The sequence below is a fragment of the Sander vitreus genome, chromosome 13, assembly GCF_031162955.1.
Source record: "Sander vitreus isolate 19-12246 chromosome 13, sanVit1, whole genome shotgun sequence".
NCBI lineage: Eukaryota > Metazoa > Chordata > Actinopteri > Perciformes > Percidae > Sander > Sander vitreus.
Genome location: NC_135867.1, coordinates 23,619,894 through 23,632,777, shown reverse-complemented (window position 1 = coordinate 23,632,777; position 12,884 = coordinate 23,619,894). Strand labels below are relative to the sequence as shown.

The window sequence follows — 12,884 nt, the reverse complement described above, 5'->3', positions numbered from 1 at the left end:
GGAGAAAGTGCATCTTTTTTGGTTGTTTTTTGTAACCAAACTTTAGATTTAAGCGTGTGAGAGACTTCAAGTAACAGCGCGGGGAGGTGCAACAGAGTGCAGAGGCAGGCCATGCTGCACAGCGTCTCAGACTGCAGCGAGGAGAAAGCTGACCACAAATATGCCCGACTGTGGCCGGCGGGCTCCTGACCGACTGCTCTCCTCCCTTGCCATGTGGCCACAGTGGGCGGGGGAGCGCTTTTTCCATTCCACTTCCTTTCCCTGCCACACAGAAAGGAAACGTACAGCAAATGTCTGGGAAACCATGTAGAGCTGCCTGCACGGGAGGGACTTCAAAGCTCGTACAAGAGAATAACATCCACAAGAGATGGACTGCACTAGTATTTTTCCTGTTGGTAGCTAGTCGAACACATAACTATGTAAGACCTTACATCGTCATTCTATTGACAAGCTTGGAGGCTGCTGTTTTAAAGTGAGAAATAAAATACTATCAATCCGACTCTTGAGTCATGTTGATTAAAGGAACCCTGGGGAGTTGTTGACCACTATGCTATGGAGCAATATTTTTATGAGTGAGTCCCTGTTTTGTTTGAGCACACAAAGACGGACCCACAGACACGCGTATGAGCATACTTTGCAAATGTTTTATGAGGAAGGAAACATAATTGTTAGACCTCAAGGATACACACAATAGCTGTGTTCGAAACTGTTCCCTATCCCAGAAATAGTGCAGTATATAGTGTGTACGCCATTTTGTAGTGGTGTTCTCAGTGGTTAATTTTAATCACTATATAGTCCACTATAAAATACCCACAATGCACAACTAATTTGAGTATACTGTACACATTTTACTCCCGTATACCACAATGCAAAGCGGTCATGTTTTCCCAGAGGAAGAGAAGAAGCAGAAGGACCCGCGAAGTTAGACTACTGTTTTTCTTATTTTGCTGACATGATGTGTGGATGTCATATCAAGCCAATGCTTAAAGTTATGATAGTTTACCAAATTCCAATACACCACTATAATACACCAATATCAAAATAATCAAATCAGAACTCCTGCCAGTGTGTGAGGACGAATATGCTGTTATTTCAGTGACATTTGAGACAGCTTTCACTCTAATCTTCTAAATTTGTGACAGCCAAACTGGGCCAAAATCAAATTAAAGGCCTGTAGGTTTGCCAGCCTTACCACTTTGATTAATAGGGCTTTTTTTCAACCTAATTTTCTTTCACTAATCAAAAGCTTGAATTCAGCTCAAGGGCCACGGTGCATTAGTCCCAGCCAGTACGTGCTAAATATTTGAAGGTAGTGGAGAGGATGCGTAGTGAAGCATCAAGGGAGCAGACTAAACTTATAGCTCATCAATAATACACCCAGGGCTAGCCCACTTGTACATATGAAATAATGCATTAGATGTATTGGAAAGAGATGCAGTGAAGCAACGCAAAGGTATGTGAGATGATATGAGACAAGAACACTGAACAGCAGTTGAACATAACCTTAAATGTGGACCCAAAGAAGGGTTATTCATGTGGAATTTTGATAAAAGAGCCACGTTAACCAGAGAACATCACTGAGAGAGGCTCAAACAGTGTCAGTGTTAATTTCATGGAGAAGTATATGGACATTGTCCTTTTCACAAACCCACAGACAATGCCTTGAGTTTACATTAAATTTGGCTGAGTCTTGGACGATTTAAACATATCAATCTACTATCCACAATGATCCACAAGTGCTTTGAGCTAAATGCTAACATCAGCATGCTAATATGCTCCCAATGACAATGCTAACGTACTGATGTTTAGCAGGTAACGTTTACCATGTTCACCATGTTAGTTGAGTGTGCTAGCATGCTAACATTCGCTAATTAGCACTTGACACAACTTGTGTGGAAATGTCATTAGTTCTGCAGGTATTTGGTCACTAACCAAAGTGAAACTGATGATGGCGCTAGAGGAAAGATTACGGATTATCACCAATGTTATTTAAATTCATCCCCTGGGGAACGTAAATGTCGGAACCAAAATTTGTGAGAGATATTTCCCTGGAAAACTTGGACCGGCAATAAATTAAACGTCAGGGGATCCCCAAACTTTATAGGATCTTTGAATGTCTGTAAAAGATTTCAATCCCCCAATAACTGATATTTTAGTTTGGACCCAAGTGGTTACACACTTACGTTACTGTGTATATGTGTTTGTGTGTGTGTGTGTGTGTGTGTGTGTGTGTGTGTGTGTGTGTGTTTGTGTGTGACACAGCACATGTGAATTTGAAAGATCCTGTCAGTAATCCCAGCGCTATTTTTACATAACAGTGTGGAGGATTAAAGTCATTATGTGTGTGTAGTGTTTTTAATGAGATTTAATTTCTCCTCTCTCCTTTTCTTTTCTATTTCATTTTATGGGGATGTGGAGAATCCACTATGGGGGACATTGAAACATCTTGCTGCAAAATTATCACAAACTGTACGTACAGTCAAGCTTTCTTAAATTATCTTACTTAATGATGCTCATTTAGACAAGGCGTCATTAATTCAATGCATTAATTATCCAAAGATAAAGCAGCATGCAGTAAAATGCTGATGATATATTCATTTTAAATACTTAAACTTTACAGATCTACTTTAAAAAGAATATATGTCTGTGCTCTCTGCTTGACACCTGACTCATCTCCTTCGTCTGACTGTGAGCTGTAGAGCATGACGATAAGACGTCCCCAAGCTGTCAAACTGACTGTCTAGACTGCAGAGCTGTTTCTCTTAAAGAGAGGGTGCAAAGTGACCCTAAGCCATGATAAAAACAGAAGAAATTGGTGAAGATTTGTATTTTCAGCTCAATTTAGCATCATACAGCTACAGCGCAGCTATCTTCTCTGGATAATCACAGTGCTTAAGCTCCACGAAATGAAGAATTCAGGGGCAATATTGGCCCAGCTAGCTCCATATGGCTAATATGTATGGCCTGTTATTTTTTATTTCTGTTTTTCAAGACAAAAATACAAGAATGTATTGTTTATTGTGTGTTTCTAGTTTTTTTTTTTTTATTCTTAAAAATGGGTGAAATTGCAAATAATACATACATCTGTCTCATATAGGGCTGGGTTAAAATAATCAATTCTCCAATTAAAATCAATGTTTGTTTGAGTGATCTGATATTAATTTATAAAATCCCGAAGTCAATCTTTTAATATATGCCTTTTTATTGACCCCGTGCTGGGTCAATTCTTTATGTAAACATTAACCTGGTGCATTATAAAAAAATATATATTTGAGGGTTGCTTCTTGCTTGTACAATTTAGCATAAGTTCTCTAAGAATCTCTTTTACAAGACATACAAAAAAAACACATATGGAATGGACATGAAATAAGTAGAAATCAGTTTAAAAAATGCATTTTGGGTAAAGATTAGTACTTTTTTTTTCTCCAAAGATTTCTATTTCATACTTGAATGGCATGGACCACTGAGCTCCCATCGACAGTCAGTCATTATGATCTAAATGTGGCCTGGCGTTTCTTGACTATTGTTTCTTTCTTGACTTGGCACTGGAATGTCACCACATCTCTGCTGTGCAATTTAGCATCCATTTTGTTACAAGGCTGCTCGAATGGATCATCTAGAAGTATGACTGATGAAACAGGCTTTCTACCATATTTAGTTTTTTTTGTGCACAGTGATAACATCTGTCATAAATGAGTTTGTTACAATTCTTCACGGCAGCCACGACTACTCCATTTGGACCATAACTAATGGGATATTTCTTTCATTCCTATCCAGTGCAATATACATACTGTGTGTATACTACTACTAGACTTATTATTAGATATATCAATATGAATGAATGAATGAATGAATAAACATGTTTGTTCCTGTATTCCCATCACAAGTAAAGCCAGAGGGCACACCAATCAGACATGAAAGCATTCTCATTCTGAGATGCTGTCAATGTGACCTCTCTACAGCTGTACACGTTACTCAAAGGCAATCCTACCAATGCCTCTCTCTCACTGTGTCTACATTTAAGGAGAAAGCCACTCATTTCCAGCTAAATTTCATCCCGGTTATGGGGAGGACAGTTTCGTTTATCTTTCACTGTCTCATGAATTAGATATGCATCTCATTAATTCCTCTGCTATTTCATCAAACACTCTGAGAAACCCAAATATGTCTTTATGCACAAACTTATAAAAAATGACCTCAAAAGCCAGTTTGAATATTTTGTGCATGGTAGGGTTTACATTTTGTACTACTCTGGAATCTGCAAGTGCCTTTATGCTTTCAAGCGTGTGTGCAATTGTTAAAAATGAATGCTGTTTCTCATTTTACATGATAAAAAAGTATGCAAAACGAAACTCTATAACTTTAGAGATTGAGTTCTTCTTGGCATGGAAAAAAATACCAAGGGCATCCTTTTCTTTCTTCTATGACTTCCTCCACATACCAGGCGTGTTTCATTAAAGGATGGCCCACATACCTACAGCACAGTTCACAGCCTCAGGCCGTATGCACCTATCAGACAGTCATTAAGCTTTAATAAGAAATATGCACATGAAGCTTTGACTGGTGTGCTGCCCAGATACTTCCATCAACAACCTGAATGATGACATGGGCTACTGCAGTCAGCCGTGGTCTTGTCTCCTAAACATCCCTGAACATCTAAGTCGTGTAGAACAAGTACCATTTCATTGTATGCCACAGCTACCACATTGAGCAACCGATTCAGATATATTCAGTGTTACAAATACATGCAATCAACATTTTTGAAGTGGTGTGTTGACAGGCTGCCTGCAGATTTATGTAGTTAAACATGGACCAGTAAACATTTATGGTGCTGAAGAATCAAAAGAACGCTGTAATAACCCTCCCTGGGCTGTGAGGCATAACCAACCATTCTGGTGTACAACTGCGCTGTGGGAACAAACACCTAAACTCTGCCCGCTATTGTCTCATAAGCAACATCCCCCACAGTGCAGACAGAAAATAAACACAGATACAAAAGTCTACTTGCCTACTAATCAAGCTGTGCAGTGCAAAATTGCAGAATTTAAATGAGAGGCTGGACAAATTGGATAAGATAATGTGTTGCTGGCAGCCCAACATTAAGTTTAATACCTGCACACGCACAAATGTGACATTACTGACGTCTTGGAACCAGAAAACCAATGACACATTCTCATAGGAATTCAATCCTAAGTGTGAACCTTTTACAGCAGAAAAACACACCAAGGGCTGTGCGTTTGTATGTGTGTGTGTGTGTGTGTGTGTGTGTGTGTGTGTGTGTGTGTGTGTGTGTGTGTGTGTGTGTGTGTGTGTGTGTGTGTGTGTGTGTGTGTGTGTGTGCGTGTGTGTGTCCATCTCTGACCCAGGGCATTAACTGAAAGATCCGAGTCTTTGACCGAGGTCAACACCCCTATTGAACCCCGGCTCTTCCCGCAAACACAGTAACGTTGGAGCCAAACATAACAATGAAAATCCTGCTGAAATCTCATCTAGCTCTGACAACATGACAGATATCCACGCATGAAATAAAAAACAAAAAGCTGATGAAACATGTGTGAACGCACAAACACACACAAGACATTATCCTGAGCCTGATCAGTGGATATAAAAGATTTCATAATCCCTGTGCCAGGCTCTACTATTTACTCTATCACAAATCACGTAAATGGGGTGGGTGGGGGGGAGATTACATTTTTCCTCAACATGGAAGGCTTGTCAAATATAGGGCTGCTCTACATAAGCACTCAAAATATTATTCTAGCAGCTGTGGGAGCTTCCAGGAGCTGAGAGCTAATAGCTGAGAGCTAGCTGCAGGTCTGCTTTCACGACCGCTGGTTGTAACTCATGTAGGTCAATATTAGATTCCAATCCTCTCAAGAACAACTTGTTAATGTGTCAGAAAAAGATCCAATTTCAGTGTGTCTCAGGACATTACAGTTTCATCATTCCAAAATTCCAAGCTGCTGTTGTGTTGATCAATATTCTGTCTGTGTGTGTGTGTGTGTGTGTGTGTGTGTGTTTTGCAACGATAAGAAATGGATTGCATTGTCTTCTATTTCCATTTCTTCATGCCATGTACCGGCGGTCGCAGCCAAAGCACTGGACTCCGGGGAACATTTGAATATGACCTTCCCAACACAGACACATTTCGCTTGTTTGTGTTGCTGTGTTTTGTCTTTAAATATCTCTCGGTGTGTGTGTGTTGAAATGGATGTGAAGGCCACAAAGGGTTTGGGGTGGCTGGAGAAAAGGAACATTGTAGAAATGTTGTAGAAAGTCAGTCGTATGACTTAAAAAAAGAAAAAAAAAAGAAAAAAAACAGGTCTGTGAGTTTTAGACTGCTCAACTGTAGAATAACATACAATATTATTGCTGTTTTCTTAGTGTTATCCCATATACAGTACCACATTTTACTAATATAAAAACAATCTTACATACAGTTTTTGCATTTCAACAACATTCACCTGTTAAAATTTGCAGATATAATCATAAGAGACGGAATGCGGGGAGTGATGAAAGCACATTTTTTTCCTATCACATTTCCTAAGCAGGGATGAGCTGCTATTTGACAGTGTGTCAAACACAGCAAAGTGCTCAACACATCCCAAATCTCTTCTCCTTCCTTCCTGTGATCTTGCCGTCTGCTTGAAGAGATGAATTTCAGCTCTTTCTTCAGATAAACCCTCCAGACTTCCTAGATAATGAGACAGGAAGGGAGGGGGCGCCTTTTTAACATGGGGGCAAAATTGCGACTGGGTGTTTGAAAAGGGGTTAGATGGAGACTGTAACCCTGTGCTTGTGCTCATGACACATCTCGCTGTCACTCCAACATGTCTTAAAAACTGAATTTTGCAGATACCGTGTTTATCTCGGGGCTGTAATCCTTAAGCAAACTTGTAGGTGGAGGACACAACACCAAAGAAAACACCACTGCCCCGTCCCTATGTCCACACACTCCTCTGATGACAAAGGGGAGGTCGGTGATTATTAGCCTACCACTCACCTTCATGTGTCGAAGATCAACAGGCAGCTTGAGCAAGCACTGCCGTTGGCTCGTCAAGCTACTGGGAGTTAAAAGATAACCAGTTAAGAATATACCTGATAAGAAAAGCCACTTAAAAACACGATGTGTGGCTTTGTTCTAAATGTGTGGCAGGGTAGTGGCTGGGGTTTTTAAAGCCTGACACACACAGCATGGAGACAACGGCCAATTGGCTGAGTTATTATTATGACTCAGATACCGAGAATGTTGTTAGATGCAAATTGCAGCAATCACGCACTAGGGTTTTAAAGTACCTAAATTGCCTCCATGAGCTGTGTCGTAGCTTCAACTGCTGACCGTGTTGGTGAGCGGGCCAAATCAATGGGCCAAACTACAAAAATTAACTTCCTGTTGTTTCCAGAACACTAGCATGAACCTGTTCCTTTCACCTCATGCAGTTTCCTGACCTCACGCTCAAATGTCTCTCTCTGCAACTCCCAATTTCAAAACCTCTGGTCTATAGCATGGGCAGCACAGAGTAAATATAACCTCTCCAGAATGCAACGCATGTAATGGCCTCATAGCTGTGATGAGTGATGCAGGACGCAAGGTTGGGTGCCAAAATAACAGCTGTATGGAGGGGAAGAGTCACAACCATCAGCAGAGCCATGAAGCGGTGCGTTCATTGCCGTGGGGTCACAGGGTGAAAGCTGCTGCGAGCGAAGTGTGTCTGCTAGAGTAAAAAATATGGAGTAGCCACATGAAAGGGCCTGCACTGGCAGAGGAAGAAACTCTAATTCCACCAGTTACTATTACAGACGTCGGCTAAATCAGAGCCTAAAGAACACACAGACTGTTTTCTCACAGCAGTGGGAATGGCACGCCAGGATATAGACATAAAGAGATCAGTAGGATATCTGTGGGAAACCAGTCTGGAAAAGTCCACTTGCTATGATATCATGTCATTGTGATTGACTCCATTTAACATCTGTTGAATAGTGTCAATATTGCAATATTGTCCATTGCTGTCAACAGTGAAATATAAGAGTTTGAAAGATGTTGACATATTAAAGAAATGCAGAAGTGATGATGTCTTTCAAAGAGACGTGTCATACTGTACAGTGCCATTAGTCTAATTGGAAACAGCTCAACATCAGAGAGAAAAAACACGGTAAGAAAGACGCAGCAACCCTATAAAGTAAATTACTTGAGGCCCTTCCATCTTTTTAATGCCTCGGCTGTTGTTTGGGGACCTTTAATGTGAACGCTATAAAACAGGAGAGGGAGAAATAGGGAGAAGAGTGAAGGGTGAAAGAACCAAAAGCTAAAGCCCGAAGCCACTCGAGCATGGCCCACACAGCCTCTCACACAGTTCAGTAGAGAGGAGACACTTCCTGTATGTCTAATCCTGACATATTCCGCTGTAACACTTCATGTTACTGAGAAGATCTGTGGTGACATGTTTCTACCAGCAGCTAAGAAAATGTCACAGAGACATTCTACACTTGGGATTGTTGCGCAGAGAAATAGGTTTCTACTTTTGTATTATCCCAAAATTACATTGTTTTTTCTCCTCACAAATGTCCCTGACAGACACCTACACTATCTTCACTTCTCTTCTTTTCTAGCCTGTGTGGAACTGAAAGTGATGCGCTTTCTTCAAGTTTGAGCACTTCATGTCATGACAAAACACAGGAAAACAATAAATAAAAAATAAGCTCAGAATTTACCCTGTGATTGCTTTATGAAGAAATGCAGAGGAATGTCTTATGTGGACGGTGATAATGAGTAGCCACAAAGGAACTGGACATAGCAGTCAGGAATTAATCTGCATAGCCTGTCAGACTGGGTAGATTGCTACATCTTTCTTACAGTGCGACAGAGCTTGCCTTAAGAGGATTATCACCACACTGTCATCTGTGTCTATAATGCAAGATGCCCAAAGTTCCCATGCAAGGGTCCTGCACTTGTCCAATGGGATGGGACCCTGTTTTTTTTGGTATTCTTGGAATGACAGCTTGATTGAGACAACTCAGATTAAAGTGCCTGGAAGAAGCGCTAATCTGCAGCTCCCCAACATTTGTGTTCACCACAGATTAGGCTGCAGTCAGCCGTACCCCCCAAATTGCACCATTGCTGGCTGAGAAGGGGGTTACTCTAGGTGCACGAAGGGGGGGCTAGAGTTAATACACAACAGGGTTTACTTACTTACAGAACAAATAACTTTAAGTGCTGAGTGTCTGCCTCACATATCCTCATATTCTCTGAAAAAACGTTTAATCCCCTCTTTATGATAAGCTGTCGAGGAGCTTGGACTGTCTGCTGTGGGACTACAGAGAGACCAACACCGGGATTTAAGGTTTCAAAGCTACCTAAAATTAAATTAAATATATAGTGGCCCTCTAAATCTCAGAGCTCGTATGCACTCTAAAAAGCAAATGGAAAATTACTGGCTGTGGTTTGACTGGATGCTTCTAAAGGCCAGACACAAGTGACCATCCTCACCCTGCTCCGCTCTTGCCTCCACCCCAATCTTGTATGGTCGGATGGATGGCCATCTCATGCAGCGAGCACTTGGGGCGCGATTGACCTCATCAGGTCACCCTCAAATGTCCCAGACACTCCTCATTTCTGCCTTGTCTGCTTCACAGATGTCGTAAAAACAAGCACAGGCTTCTGAAGGAGCACTCCAGGCCAGGCCTGAGCCACCAGTTGAACAGCTGTCCAACTTACTGCATAGAGTTCTAGCTGACTGCTGTCTTTCACACTCTCCTTCTCTTCAGCAGACCTGAATCTTAATATTGGTCTCCTCAGTGCCTGCTCACACTTGGATTTGGCCCGTAAGTGTGTCTGAAAAAAACCAGATCACTGTCTCTTTGCCAATTCCACAAAATAGAAATATAGAAATTGCAGAAATTCGAACTGCCAGTAGCCCTCTGATGATCCCTAGATGAACAAACCACATTACTAGAGTGAAACAGATAATCAAAATGAGTTTTAAAAGAGGTGAAAAAAGAGCAGTATAAGGGATGGAGAAGTTAAAATGTATTAATTTGATTACATTACAGGTAATTCCCTGTTGTAATCTGAAGGATGACACAATCAATATTGTTTTTCACTCATTGTGGTGCCTTACTGAGAGACTGGAACATGCCGTTTAATATGCAGCAGCTTAATTCTCATACAATTAAATTGTTTTCTCCTCACATACTGTTGGCATTACTGTAAATATTCAAGTCTTGTAAAAAATAGATATTGGCGGAGCATCTACCAAATCCAGAACAAAACAACAAAAAGACAAAGTGACTTCGCTCTTCTTTTATGGTTTTCACCATCATTTTGGAGAAGTCAAGTGTTCATAATCATAAACTGCAGTTTATATGTGATGTTTTTTTATGTGTGCGTGTGTGTGTGTGTGTGTGTGTGTGTGTGTGTGTGTGTGTGTGTGTGTGTGTGTGTGTGTGTGTGTGTGTGTGTGTGTGTGCGTGTGTGTGGCTTCACCTCTGACACTGGGGATTAACAGAAAGATCTAAGTCTTTGACACTGCCGTTGTGCATTGGTGGGTGCAATTTTCCCATCATTGTTGTGGAGCAGAATAGCCCTGGTGTCTGGAATGGTCACCCTCTGTCTCTGTCACAATGCTTTAGTGATCCACACACACTACAGTAATGGCTTGCTGGTACAAAGACCTTTTGACGTCGGTGGGGGGGGACGCCATCGCTGGGGTTCAGTCTACTTTCCGAGTCCACTTCCCTCTGACTAGCTGCCACTGCAGCAGCAGCCGGCACCTCCCCTCCCAATTCCCCTCTCTCATTCATTCAGCCCTTCTTGAAATGGTGGGGAGAGTCTTTTCTAATGTGTGTGTGCTTTCTGTGGGTGTGCACTCATGCTTGCTTAATTGACATTAAGATCTATGAGTTGGGATGCGCTTTGGGTATCTGCTAGTGAAGAAGGAGAACAAGAAAGCTGGAGAACAAGAAAGCCGAGTGAGTAAAAATAAGAAGAAGAGGCAGGGAGCTAATGGGAGACCGAGTCCTGATAAAGAAGAAAGGTACATCAAGAAGAAATGGAAATGGAAAGTGGACAAACAGATACTTAATTTCACTTAGTACAATGTAATAAGTAATGTAATAAGAAATTACACCAGGAAAAGACAACATTTTGTCACATTGTATAATAACCAAAAACCCGCCTTAATATCTAATCTAACAACACAATATTAATAGTATACTGATATATCATACAGATCTACTTTACACCCCTACACGCACACACATACGCACACACACACACACACACACACACACTTGGAGAAAACACTGCCACCAGCACATGCGCTGCTTCCACCACCTAATTGCTACTGCGATGTAGCTTACACAGCAGGAGAGGGGAGAAGAAAGTAAGAAGGAGATGGAGAATAGAAGATCAGCTCTGGCTGTATGTATTAGTTGTGTTGGGTGCACAAGGTTGCGGCCCTGATACTGAGTGAGTGTCCGACGCACATGCTGCGCATGCATAATGCAGAAGAGTCCAGCAGTGTTCAGTTGGCAGGGATGGAAAGGGGACGGATGGAAGAGACCCCGATGCACTACATGCACTGAGCCCAGCCTCTCCCCACGAGGGTTAGCCCAGGCTGCTGCAACCACCCTCCCTTTCCCAGCCCCAACATCCTGTGCTCCCTTCCCTCCTCCCTTTTCACACTTTGTCCTCATCTCTCTTCAGTCACTCGTCCTCCTGTCACTTCACAGCAAGTGCTCGGAGGTCCAGCAAAGTTAACGGCTTTGCAGAGGAATTTCTGCCTTGCAATTTGTGGGATATAACGAGCAGAGACTGTAGTGGCAGGATCATGATGGAGAGGACGGAGGAGAATAGGTTTGTTTTTGAGCCCCTTAATGAGGGGTTTTCCCTGATCAAAGCATGACGAGGTGTAAGGAGACAGGAGTACAAATCGCCACTGTAGAGGGAGACTGATGCATCCATGACTGAGAATGAGGATATTTTTACGCTATCTGTGGCTGAGTGGTGCTTGAAGATGCTAAGATTAGATATGCAACATCAACATATTCTTGGCTGTATAGGTCGAGGAGCTAAGCCTTACCGCTGTAATGATCATTCAGGTGCCCAAGGGCTTGTAGCTTCTTGACTGCACCTGAAGCATTCAGGATGATGAGCCGTAGGCATGTGGCTACTTAGGTGTACACATTGTTCTGTTTAATAAGCCACTCCCTCTTTCTGCCAGGGACTACAGAGTGAAATTACACCATTGGTATTTTTTTTGGGGATTTATCAGTTTCAGAAACATTAATGTCATTTAATTATATGCTATGTTGCAAATCATTTATGAAGAAGTAAAAAAAAATACAAGATTTCCTATGGACTTCTGTTGTGGGACTATGTCACTATGTCAGATAGAAACTTGCACTTTAATCAGGAAGGTATCTCTTTGTACCGAAGAGCTTATTCTCCTCATGAACAGGCTCTCCTCCATTCTCCATGCTGCAGCAATAATTTTAACCCATTCAGTGCCACAGTCCGATGTCCAAACCTTGATAAGAAGCCTACAGTAAATACATCATCCAGTAACCAAATATTGGTAAAACTAAGATGAAGATAAACTGTTAACTTGGCCTGATGTAACACGTGTTAATTAGTAACAACAGGTTAAACAGTTCTTGCTTTACAAGGAATCCCTATTCATGAAATGAAATCTAATTCATTTCTGGTGTGAGGTGTAAGACTACAAACTGAACAATTTCAATAATTTGATTCTGTGTTTTTCTTACGATGTTTTAACAAAAAAAAAAAATTTAGCTCTTCAAAATATGCCCCATTACCTTACTGAAATCTGCTCTTGGCTTTTGTTTTAACATCTATAATTGGTCATTTTAGTCACAATCCATGA

General features: G+C 41.4%; 1 protein-coding gene and 1 long non-coding RNA gene across 3 annotated transcripts in view; both read right to left on the bottom strand.

Moving 5' to 3' along the window:
* The window catches only part of spns2 (SPNS lysolipid transporter 2, sphingosine-1-phosphate), a 68,264-nt gene that overhangs the window by 54,050 nt on the left and 1,330 nt on the right, over window positions 1-12,884 (bottom strand). The window lies entirely within an intron of this gene.
* On the bottom strand, window positions 4,513-8,342 carry LOC144527337 (uncharacterized). The gene is made up of 2 exons (XR_013502815.1): window positions 7,004-8,342; window positions 4,513-6,694 (listed from the first exon to the last, which is right to left on the bottom strand). It is a non-coding gene; the product is annotated as an uncharacterized LOC144527337 (long non-coding RNA).